This window comes from Cryptomeria japonica, chromosome 9, assembly GCF_030272615.1.
Source record: "Cryptomeria japonica chromosome 9, Sugi_1.0, whole genome shotgun sequence".
NCBI lineage: Eukaryota > Viridiplantae > Streptophyta > Pinopsida > Cupressales > Cupressaceae > Cryptomeria > Cryptomeria japonica.
In genome coordinates, this window is record NC_081413.1 from 180,272,159 (window position 1) to 180,285,847 (window position 13,689).

Consider the following 13,689-nt stretch of genomic DNA (forward strand, 5'->3'; position numbering starts at 1 on the left):
AACTCTTGGTTTGTTCTCAAATACTATTGTGTGAATTACTTCATTAGAGGTCTATGCTAGCTCCTAGAGGTATAATTGTTTGACCAGAATGGCACCCAAAAGAGAATTAATAGGGAAGGTGAATTACCAGGACCAAAATATCTATGATGACTTTTTAGGTGCAATTAACCATGTCCACCAATGTTGGGGCTAAGGCCAAAGAGATAGTACCCAAGAACCCTCGTCTAAAAATTGGAGATGGCCTTTATGATAAGGGTAATTGGTTGAGGGACCTTGAAATAGGATTGTTAGGCTTAGGACTATTTAAAGTCAGTTTTGGGTAGAGGAATTCCCCAGCTCCATTAAATGGCATATGAGAATAGGATGTAGGAAAGCTTATGGTCCCAGGTGCTTTTATGGATGTAGATATGTTAGCCCTGATTGCAAAGAATTATGACCCTATGGCAAGATGCATCAGAAACATAAAGTGATCAGTCTTGATTGAGATAAATGAAGATGAATTCAGGAAAGTTTTTAAACTCAGTGAGTCCTCCAATTTGTTAGAACCTATTGACTTTGAGTCGTTAGCTCAGGTTTACAACACACAAAGGGATCATCTCAGAAGTGGCCCATTGAAAGAATTCTTTATAAAGATAGGGGGGTTAACAGTTGTAGGCTCCAGCATAATGGAACCATTCTCTCTCAACTTATTTACTCTGAGATCTAAGGGTATGTATTGGGCATTATGCCAAATCTTTGGGGAAGATGCTGAAAAGAATATACCAACCCATTATATGTTAATGATTGCACAAATTCTAAACCCCTCCATAGAAATAACATTTGATTATGCCACATACCTTGCTGATGTAATTCATAAAGGGCTGGTAGGAATCAAGAATGGTAAGGTGGATAGGCCATTTGGATGGTATTCCATGTTAATGCACATGTTCTTATTCAAAGGTGTTGATTACTTTGCAAAGGAAATGGACCTGAGCAAGATAAAAGATAAAGAGGAGATGCTAGTTCAATTGTGGAGTACTGTTCTATCTTGGGATAGAGAGGATGCAAGTTATATAAAGATTGATAGATGCTTTGCATCTAAAATTAGGATTCTTCTATGCAGAGGAAACCCTAGAATTCCTAAGGCTCTTTTGGAAACCTAAGCAGTTTGTAGAGGATATCAAGATTGTTCACAATTGGGGAGACATCTATTTGTACCCTATGTCTACTATTTTTAGAGTGTTTGGATTTAGAGGCACCTCCTATTTACTACACTATCAGGTCCCATTAAAGATAGGGATTACAGAAGTATTAAGACAGATTGGAGGAGTGCAGGAGGCTGAGTTAACTAACAGGGGTAAAGGGACAATTTTTCCTACTATTACCATGGCCCACCATTTTGTAATCACTAAGGGTGGATGGAAATATTTTGAAGAATTATTTAAGCCATATAGGCTGTCAACTGCAATGTCAAGATGTGCAGACCCCGAAAACTTTTTCAACAACATGTTTAGAAAAAGAGCAGTGTGTAGAGGTAGGCCACATCAATTTCAGTTCCCAGAAGATCTGATTAGAAATGAATTCAGCTCAGATGAGTAGGAACTAAGGAAGGAGAAATGGGTTGTATATAAGAAAGCCCTCGACTTTATCCATCAATTTGACACTAGCTATGACCCTCTTTCTAGCTTCAATCCATTTGAGGAGAAAATAAAATTCCTGATTCTTTATTTTGAAGACCTCATGCAGACCTTAAAAGAAAAGAGAGAGGCCATAATGCAAAATGAACCTAATAAGGTTAAGATGGCCTTGGCTAAGCCAGCCTTTGCTAGAGCTATCCCACTCGGTGACTATGTAATGTGCAAGAAGTCAAAGTACACTATGATGATGCCAATGATAGGTGAGCCCTCCACTTCAAAAGGGAAAAGGAAGATTGAAGATGTCATTGATATTTAGGATTCCCCTAAGAGACAAAGAGTGGGAAAGGAAATTGAAACTAATGAGCCTCAATATTCTCCATCTTAGTCTCCTATCCACATTGGAGATGAACAAGCTATGGCTAAACAATTATTGCAGTTAGGGAGTCTCGGTGAGATTGCCTACACCTATGAGGAGACCCAAGAGGGGATGTCCGAAGAGCCACCTAATGCTGAAATAGATTTGACTGATGGTGAGTTGAAGGTCCAAGAATTGGACCTTACTGTTAAGCAAGTTAGTGAATAATTCCTAGCTGACAGTAATTTTGTCACATCAGGAGCTTTTATATGGTTTTTATGGAAGAAAAATATTGATCAATTCAAGATCACATGTGAGCAAAAGGTAAGTGAATAGCCTCTTAAGGATGCAGCCCAAGTGGAGGAAGAGGTTCAGCACAAAATGATGGAGGAGTTACAAGCAATCACTCCTCAGAAAGGGAAAGAGATGTTGGATAAAGTTGGTGTGTTGATTCTCCCTGAATGGGATATAGCTGATGCATTGATTCTTGATGAGGTGAGGAAGGAGTCACCTTTAGCAAGGATAATGCTGCCCTAGTCATGTGGTCTCTAAAAAGAGATGAACATAGAAAGAAAAAGGATACCCCAGGGTCAAGCTACCTTGGAGGCATGATTGTTAAAAGAGTCCAAGACACAGGGGTAGTAGAAGCTACAAGCACAGTCCTAGAGACTGCAAAGTTCAATGTTGCAGTGGTAGAGAAAGAAGCAAAAGGAAAAGGCAGATCTCCAAGCTATGTTGGAGATAGTTTTAAAAGCTTACAATAGTGCCAAGGAAGAGGTAACGGGTAAAGATAGCATTATTGCCAAGCTAAAAATCTAGTTGGCAAAACAATACCATCAAGGTGAGTCCTCAACACTGATGATCACCTCTTCTCCTGCATGGCCTCCACCTACTAGCCCCATCATTGAATTCCCACCATCTCCAACACCTTCTAGTTCCCAATTGGTTGATATCACTCCCCATGAGTTGGAAAAGCTAAAATAGGCTCAAGCCCTATTTGCAAAGAAATATGAAGAGAGAGTGAGGGCTACAATTTTGAGTTTTGCTGACACCATAGGGTCCTCATTAATGTACAACAACATGAGCAAAATTTTGGACATGTGGAATGAGCTCAATGGAGACAAGGCTATTCTGATGCCTATTTTTGACAAATGGAAACCCAGGGAGCAGGATCTAGAACTTATTTGTGTATCTTATGATGAGGCAGGGGCTAACCCCATTATCAAATCCACCTATGAAATGGCAAAGGATCTAGTAAAGTTAGCAAAAGAAGTAGATAATGCAGACAAAAAGATCAATTTGTACAAGAAAGAGTACATTGATCAAGTATTTGAATTACTCCCAAGGAGTTTTGCCAGTCCAACTCAATTGAAGGACAAACAAATATGGCTTAATGAATTAGATGCCAACCTATCATTAAGAATAAAAGGAATCATTGATTTAGATGATACTTCCCTATTTGTCAAATCAATTGAGGAGATAGAGAAAATCAAATCACACTATGGTTTTCTAAATTTAGAGGTCAACAAAATGAGGAACTCTTGGAAAAGATTAGCCAAGATGAAGGGAAAAGTGATTAATTTCTCATGGCCTGCTGATGATGTATACCAAGAATGGACAAGAAAGTACATGGTGCTTGATGTAGAGAAATTAGAAGAGGTTGCAACAGAACAACAAGCAGAGGAAGCCACAGATGTTGAAAAGGACTTGTAACCACTTCTTGGAAAAGACTCTTGTTTGTAACAAAATTTATTTTGAAAGGTCCAAAGCTTGTATGCATCCATGATCATTATAAATAGATACCTGGACTTCTAAAAAAAAAAGATCACAAGAATTTGTAAGAAAACTCTATAGAAATATATCTGGGATTTTCTAGTCTTATGGAGAATACTTTGAGTTTTGTAATATTTTCTCAAAATTAATATCAATATAAAGACTATCAACTTTTGAGCCTAAATTTTGTGTTGTCTTCTGGTCTTCTTGTAGATATTTACTATTTTCAGTACGAGTAATCTAGGGTTATTCATTTGAGTATGGATTGTAAGGCAATCTTAATAGAGGTGTTTCTTAGCTTTTTTCTCTAGGAGGGAAATTAAATATGCATGAAGCATTTCTACCAGTAAATTCCTTGTGGGAGATTTTGAATTTGATGAATGCAATTTAGTTTGATAAGGGTAAATTCTTATGTATGTCAGGCATATGTGGGATTTTATAGAAGCCGAGGTGATGGGATGTGTGGAGGTATTTGATTGTGGGAGTATTGTTTAAATTTAGATGACTCTGTGGCCTAGATAGAATCAATTGTGGTTATCTTTTACATATCTTGTAGGTCAATACTGAATATGAGTTTAATCTTTCTTTCTTTGTTTTAGTTAGTTTTGAGGCGATAAGATTCATTGGTTTTCGGACTGGTTTACTGTGGATCTGTCTTTTAAAAGTGTGAAATCAATTTACATAAGTTATACCCACCTGAACTTTGGATAAGTTTGAAGTGTAGAAGGTTTTAAAACCTTGTCATATGTTGCTTTGAAGTTTCCTTCTCTTTGATCTCTCTTCTACAAATAGAGTTTATCATTTCACTATAAGGGTTTTAAAGGGAATCAGATTTTAAGAACAACAGTATCTTTAGGAAAAGGCTTTGTGAAGATATCTACAATTTGTTCCTTTATGGACCCATACTCCAATATGACTTCCTTCTCATTCACCTTCTCTTTCAAGAAATGAAACTTGATTGATATATGCTTAGTCTTGGAATGCAACATTGAATTCTTAGAAATGTCAATAGCACTCGAATTATCACAGTATATAGCAGTAGGCACATCATAAACAACTCTGATATCCTTCAATGTCTACTTCATCCATATTACCTATGTACAATTGCTATAAGCAGCAATATACTTAGCCTCTATAGTATATAAAGAAATAGTATTCTTCTTCTTACTCATCCATGAAATTAATCTATTTCCAAAGAAAAATGTATCACCACTAGTAATCTTTTGATCATCAACATCACCTGCCCAATCAACATCTATAAAAACATTCAAAGTAAAGTCATAATCTGTAGGATACCACAAGCCAAAATCAATTGTCCCTTTCAAATATCTAAAAATTCTTTTCACAACTACAACATGAGATTCCTTAGGATCAACTCGAAATCTAGCAATAAGATATACAACATTCATTATATCTGAGCTAGTCTGAGTTAAATATAACAATCCACCAATCATAGACCCGTATCTAGTCTGAATTTCTTTCAAATAATCATCATCCTTTGTCAGCTTACATTTGGTTACCATAGGAGTACCAACTGGCTTAATGTCATCCAAACCAAACTTCTTCATAAATTCCTTCACATACTTATACTTTGATATAAAAATGCATTTATCCAACTGAGTAATTTGTTATCCCAAAAATAATTTCATCTCACCAATCATAGACATGTTTCAAACTCATTTTGCATATCATCAACAAACTTCTTGCACAAACTATAATTCCCTCCAAAAATAATGTCATCAATAAATACCTCAACAATCAAAATGTTATCATGATCAATCTTGAAATACAAAATATTATTAGTAGTACCTTTATTGAATTCAAGCTTCATAAAATACCTATCGAATTTGGCATACCAAGCTCTTAGGGCTTGCTTCATTCCATACAATGCTTTCTTCAATCTGCTAACCATGTTGTTTTCATCTATCAACTGAAATCCATCTGATTGCTCAATATAGACTTCTTCTTCCAACTCGTCATTAAGAAAAGATGACTTGACATCCATATGATCAACTTTGAAATATTTGTAAGTATCATAAGAAAGAAATAATCTAATAGCTTCAATTATAGCTACTGGAGAAAAAGTTTCCTCAAAATCAATTCCTTCCATCTGAGAATATCACTTACAAACAAGTCTTTCTTTATTCCTAACAACTTCACCTTATTCATTCAATTTATTACTGAAGACCCACTTAGTTCCAATTACATTTTTATCCTTAGGTTTGGGAACAAGAAACAATGTATTATTCTTCTCAATCTAATTCAATTCTTCTTCCATTGCTTTAACCCAATTTTCATCTCTATAAGTTTCATCAACATCCTTAGGTTCAATCTTAGAAATCAAGCAATGCTCCTCAACAATTCTTCTTCTAGGCATCACACCTCTATTCCTATCTCATATGGTTTGATTTTATGAATGATTTAACCTCACATACCTAGGAGTCTTAAGATTTTCTTGATTTTTAGGCTCTTGAGCTCTGTCTTCTATACTAGCACTTGCACTTTTTCCTTCATTCTCAATATTTTTTAGATCAATCTAAATTTGATACTGGGTCTGCACTTGCTTTTATTTATCTGAATTGGTATCTTGATCATCTGAATCATATCTACAAGATTTGGGCTGATACACATTTTCTTCATCCACTTTCACAAAATTATGTTCTTCACAAAATGCATTGAACTCACCGAAAGTAAATTTACCACCCTTATTAGATCTCAAACACTTCAGATTTAGTCCAGTCTCAATCTCAACCATAACTTTCAAAATCTTGAATTTATCCAATGCTTCTAATTTATCCCTTAAGAAATTAACCCACATCATCTTCAAAAGTCATTAATTAGCAACATGAAACACCTGTCACCTTGCAATATTCTTATTCTAGAAGGACTATACAAATTGATGTCATTATCCAATATTCCATTCGAACTACATTGTTTTGTTTTGAAAGTAACTCTTGCTTGCTTCCCTAACTAACATTCCTTACATACCATATTAGTAGGCTTTACCAACTTAGGAAGATCTCTTACTCCTTGAGTAGAACTTATCTTAACCATGCAATTAAAATTCACATGGCACATCCTTCTATGCCACAACCAACTTTCATCAATCTGAGCAATCAAACAAATTTTAGCACTAGCATTCAAGTGAAAGATACTACCTTTAGTCTTTGTACCAAGATATTACATTTTCCATTCTTGAATTGCAAATAATATCCCTTGTCAACCATCTGTCCAACACATAAAAGATTATGTTGTAGACTTCACCATATAAAAAATCATTAGTGTCATTCTTACCATCAAGAGAAATATAATCTCTACCATAGATTATACTAGCTTTATCATCACCTAATATTACTACACCACCATCATACTTTTTCATATTCATGAACTTACACTTATCACCTATCATATGATGAGAGAAACCATTGTCAATAACCCATTCATCTTTCTCTTCAACTTTAGCAGCAGAGGCTTTCTCTTCATTAATGAAACTAGTAGAATCAGTAGTCACTGAATCATCTTCTTTAATAGCAATTAACACCCATTCATCTCCTAAATTATCTTTCTTAGACTCATCATTAGTCACACCTTCATCAACAACAAAATAACACTTCTTCTGATATTTAGGCTTGTATAGCTTAAGTGGCTTCTTAGGAACTCTTTATCTTTTCGAACACCTTGAGGAAAAATGTCCTATCTTATTACATGAAAAATATTTAAGAAGTAACTTTCCTTTATACTTACCGGCACCTTTAGGCAGTCTCCTAGCAATCAAGGCTTCAAGCTCCTCAAGCTCTCTTTCTTCTTCTTCAAGTTCTCTCATCTCTTTATCATATCTGGACACCCTAGTAGAACTTTCTCTTGGATCATACTTCTACCTATTGGAAATAGTAGTTTTGAATGCATATTCTAACTTAGGAAGAGATTCACTAAATTTTCTCAACTTAGAGGAAACAAGCTTCCCACTCAACATGTTTCTAGTCACATCAGTCATCATTCGGATCTCCTCAATAGCAATAGCCTTATGTTTGTAAGTAGGAGGCAAGGATCTCAACACTTTAGCTACAATCTCAAATTCTTCGAACACTCCACCTGTTGGTATTATGGATGACTTCGTCATGTGTTGCATTAGTTTAATCATTAATGTCAACAGTTATCTTCTTCGAGGTCTACATTGTTGATTTGGCACTATGGTTATATTGGTTCATTGTTTAACCGACACATTGTGGTCCCAACATGGATATTAGCTTATGCACAATCACCGGTATATGTTCACCAACAGGATATATTATTCACCAATAGTGATGATGACTTGTTATCATCTGGAGATTATTTGGTTATGTTGAAGACATGGATTGGATGTTTGGATTTGGTGTTTTTCTTATTGGTCTAATCGGGTTGAAAGATTTGTCTTTACCAACAGATAGGTCTAGGTTATGGACTAGTACAAGATATCACATTTCAGATTAGCATGACATGTTTTGGAAATGGTTTATTATTTGGATAATATGTAAATATATTGAGCTAACATATTGTATCATATCAAGAATTATTTATAATTGATATAATTGTAATATCTTTAGTGAGCCAACCTCATCATGTGGTCTTAGGTTTTTTATATATGATTGTAAGATCTTATTGAAGATTGGGATATAGGATAAGGTATGAGTGTGTGTGAATATTAAAGAGAGAAAATAAGCAGATCCTTGTGTGAATCATGCAGACATTATCTGAAGGTGTTTAGCACTCATGTTCATAGCTTAAACTGGTATTGAATCCAGCATTGCAGATGCTATTTTGAGCAGTACATTGTTATTGGATTTAACCATCCAATTGTAGTCAGTGTGACTCCTACTTTGTGATTGAGCAGTGAGCTCTAGGAGGTTGGCCTTTCTACATGTGCATACCCCATTTGTTTACACATACTATCTGCAGTAGTATCATCTAATTGTGGGTAAGATTTCCCACTGTGGTTTTTCCCCTTACCGAGTTTCCACATCAAAATATCTGTGTCATTTGTTGTGGATGTTGTTTCTCTTTCTATTCATGCATTAAGTTATGCTGGTACTGCTATAAATGTTAATCTGTTTATCAAAATTTAAGTTTGGTTTCCTAGCACTAAGTTTAAGCTGGGATAATTTGCATTTGGGTTATAATTTATTGACAACTAGTTCACAACTGATTCACCCCCTCCCTCTCGTAGTTGTCCTTCCTGGTTCCTAATAATTGGTATCAGAGCTAAGTCCTCTTTTTGTAGAATCCTAACAACTTGAGAAGATCCTATGGGAACAAATATTTTCAGGAAGGATAGTCTGAAACTTGATGGACCTAACTATGGTATATGGAAGATCGGAATGGAAACACATTTGAACTGCATTGGAAGATATATATGGGATGTTACAAAGAATGTCTATGTTGGTCTGGGATGTTACAAAGAATGTCTATGTTGGTCCTACTCTGAGCAACCTCATCCACCAACATTGGCTAAGGACTTGGAAAATGATTGCAAAGCAAGATAAGCACTTCAGAGTGCATTATCAGATCAGCAAATCATGGGATTATCAGATTGATCTACTGCTAAAGCTATTTGGGATAAACTGGAAACATTGAATGAAGGAGATACTTTTTCAAATTGTAACCACCCAGTTACAAGGTTGAGACAGAAAAACTACAACTCTATTGACACCTTGACAACCTTTGTCATTGATGCCAAAGGGGGAGTATTAGTATGAGAAAATAATCTGCAAAAGACTTATCTACTCAGGGGGAGCTCATATATTTTTGGTACACATTTTTGGAAACAATTTTTTATTACAATTTTTGGATACACTTTTGAAATTTTCTCATGAGTGTTGCCATCAATGCCAAAGGGGGAGATTGTTGGCATATGCACACTCCAATGAGACATTGTAGGTCATTGAAGGTTTTGTCATTGATGGCAACCTTACAATCCTATAAAACCGGCAAGGCATTCCACTGATACTAGCAAGATCAGACTGTACACCGGCACTCAGATCATCGACACCGATAGTGAAAGGAAGCATACTAGCACAAAGGCCGACAGTATTTTTGTTGTAATATATTTTGTTTATTATTTGTAAAATCATTGTAAGCCAACTTGGCAAGTTGTAAAATTACTCTTATATAAGAGAGATCATTGTAGAACATTTTGTGTAAGTAAGAGGAATGTAATTAGGTGAAATAAGGCAGACCTATTATGCGAATTATAGGTTAAGGGTTTATGTAAGAAGCATAGCAGAAACTGGTACTGGATTTGGCATTATAGATGCTATTCTGAAGTAGTACAAGACACTAGATTTATATAATCCATTTTGTAAGTCAGTGAGACTTCCTATTTTGTATTTGAGCAGTGAGCTCTAGGCACTTGGCCTTCCTACATGTGCAGGCCCCTCTTGTAGGAGTAATATTCTCTTATTGGCCAGTAAGTGAATATTATGGGTCACATATCCCACCGAGATTTTTCCCACATCGGGTTTCCTCGTTAAATCCTTGTGTTAGGGTGTTTTTTTCATGTGTTGTTTTTATCTCTGTTTATTGTATTACTTTGTGTTTACAGGTACACAGTATTAATATGCTCTACATGTTTGAAGTTAAGAAATTTAATATACTGGTTAGATACTGATTCAGCCCCCCCCCCCCCCCTCTCATTATCTATTGGAATCCTAACAGATACCACTATCAAAATTGCAAAATTGGATTGTTACGAGTCAGGTATGAAAATTTAAAAATGGAAGAAAATGAAAGAATTTCTACATTTATGGAAAGAGTTAATGAAATTATTTTAGGAATAAAATGTTGTGGAGGATCTTTGAGTGAAGATGAAATTGTTTCTAAATTTTTAAGAGATTTGCCACTGGCTTACAAAATGATAGTGACTTCTATTAATGATTTGAGAACAATGCCTAATACATTAGTTTCTAGAGATACTTTGGTTGGAAAACTTTCAGCATTTGAGCTTGAAGAGTTTGGTCCTGTTGCTATAGTCAAAACTGATTTAGCTTTCAAAGCATCATCATTAGCATCATCTGACAAAACTAATTGGAAAGAACTTTATGCAAGAGAACTTGAAGATATGAGAAGAGAACATGAAGAACTTGAAGAACTTGAAACACTATTCGCAAGGAAGATGCCTAAACATCTAGTAGGAAGTAAGTATGAAGGTGTCCTGATAGACATGCAAGACTAAGGGAGGAAACAAGAAGAACATATAAACCTAACCCCGAATATCAGAGATATAAATTCAAGAAAAATAGAGATAAGTCATGTTACAATGTAGATGAAGATCCAACAAATAGTGGATGAGCATTTGTCACATTAAAGGAAGATCATTGATAGTGGATGCTCACATCATATGACTGGTGATAAAAGAAAATTCATATCATTTCAAGAAATTTATGGAGGTCTGGTAAGGTTTGGAGATGATAAAGCTTGTTTAATCAAAGGAAGAGGCACTATATCTTTGGATGGTAAGCATAATACTGACATTGTTTATTTTGTAGAAGGTTTAAAGCATAATCTTTTGAGTGTTGGTTAGTTAGTGGAAAAAAGATTTCAGTTAAAATTCAAGAATGGAAAATTCAAAATCATAAACCAAATTGGATTGGAGATTGCAACCGATAATCAGACTAAAGGTAATATCTTTCATTTGAATACCAGTGATAAGACATGTTTGATTGCACACATTGGTGAAAATTGGTTATGGCATAAAAGATAGTGTCATGTAAATTTTGATTGCATTGTAAAGATCAGTTCAACTAAGGCAGTAAGGTATTTACCTAAGATTCTAAAACTTCATAATCCAGTATGTAAGGAATGTCAAATGAGAAAGAAAGTTAGAACAACATTTAAAAGCATTTTTTAAAAATCCAATAATACTCTTGATTTAATTCACACTTATTTATGTGGTCTAGCAAGAACAAGAAGTCTATAGGGTGATAGATACTTTATGCTAATAATTGATGATTATTCTAGAATGTGTTGGGTTACTTTTCTCAGGGAGAAATCAAAAGCTTTTGGAAGATTCAAGATATACAAGGCAATGGTAGAGAATGCAACTGGCAAGAAAATCAAATGTTTTAGATTAGATCAAGGAAGAGAATTTACATCTAGATAATTTAATGCATTCTGTGAAGTGAATGGAATCAAAAGACAACTATTAGCACCCGAGACACTCGATCAGAATGGAGTTGTGGAAAGGAAGAATATAACTATACTAGATGCAACAAGAACCATGTTGATGGAAGCAAATCTACCTCATGTGTACTGAAGAGAAGCAGTGAATACAACGGTTTATACTTTTAATAGAGTTCACATCAAAAGTGAAACCGATGAGACCTCTTATGAACTATGGTTTGGTCATACTCCTACTCTTAAATACTTCAAAATATTTGGAAGTAAATGTTATATTAGGAGAGATGAGTACATTGGAAAATTTGTTCCTATAAGTGATGAAGGAATATTTATTGGCTATTCATCTAGAAGCAAGGCATATAGATGTTATAATAAAAGATTGTAGAAAATCATTGAGAGTACTAATGTGAAGATAGATGAACATTTTAGAGGAGAATCAAGATCTGTAGAATCGGCAATAGAAATGATTATAAATAAACCAGCATAGATTGCACCAGTACAGAATGTAGATCCAGTCACACTGGCATCATCAGAGAACTCAACTTTGACTGAAGAACAACAACATGCGAATGTAAATCAAAATAAACCCGGGTATGTAAGATTGAATCATTCAAAGAATCAGATAATTGGAAACAAGAATCAAGGTGTTATGACTAGAGGAAAACTAGCAAATGAAGAGGTATGTTTAATTTCTCAAATTGAACAAGCATCTGTTATTGAAGCATGTGAAGATAAATATTGGATAAAAGCAATGGAAGATGAATTAGAACAAATTGAAAAGAATAATACTTGGACATTGGTTCCCCAGCCTAAAGACAAAAATGTAATTGCAACTAAATGGGTATTTAGAAATAAACTTAATGATGATGGTGAAGTAATTAGAAAAAAAGAAAGATTAGTTTGTAAAGGTTATTCACAGAAAGAAGGAATAGATTATAATCAAACCTTTGCACCAGTAGCCAAAATTGAGGCAGTTAGGCTATTTCTTGCATTTGCAGCTCATAAGAACTATAAAGTTTATTAGATGGATGTAAAATGTGCATTTTTTAATAGAGATCTTGAAGAGAAAGTTTACATTGAACAACCTGATGGATTTTCATTGACAGATGATAAGGATATGGTTTGCAGATTAAGGAAAGCTTTATATGGATTGAAGCAAGCTCCCAGAGCTTGGTATGCTAGACTAGATAAATATCTTTTAAAGGTTGGATACACAAAAGGTAATGCTGACTGCAATTTGTATTACAAAGTTACCAATGATGATATTTTGGTTATTGAAGTATTTGTGGATGATATAATTTTTGGAGGTGAAGAAGAGTTATTTAAAGACTTTGCTAACAAGATGCAGGAAGAATTTGAAATGTCTATGATTGAAGAGAAAATTTTTTTCTAGGTTTGCAGATTTCACAAACTGATAAAGGTATATTCATATGTCAAAAAAAGTACTTGAAGGAACTTTGAAGAAATTTGGTATGGAAAATTCCAAACAAGTAAGTACTCCTATGACTACAACTGATAAATTAACATTAAAGGATGATTCAGATCCTATTAATCTGACAAGGTACAAATCTATGATTGGAGGTTTATTGTATTTGACACAAACCAGACCTGATATAATGAATGCAGTGTGTATTGTATCTAGATTTCAAAGAAATCCTAAATAAAATCATGAATCGGTAGTTAAAAGAATTTTCCAGTACCTACAAGGCACAACAAATCTTGGTTTATGGTATCCTAGGGATGATAATTTTGAGTTATGTGCATAGACAGATGCAAATTGGGCAGGAGATGTAG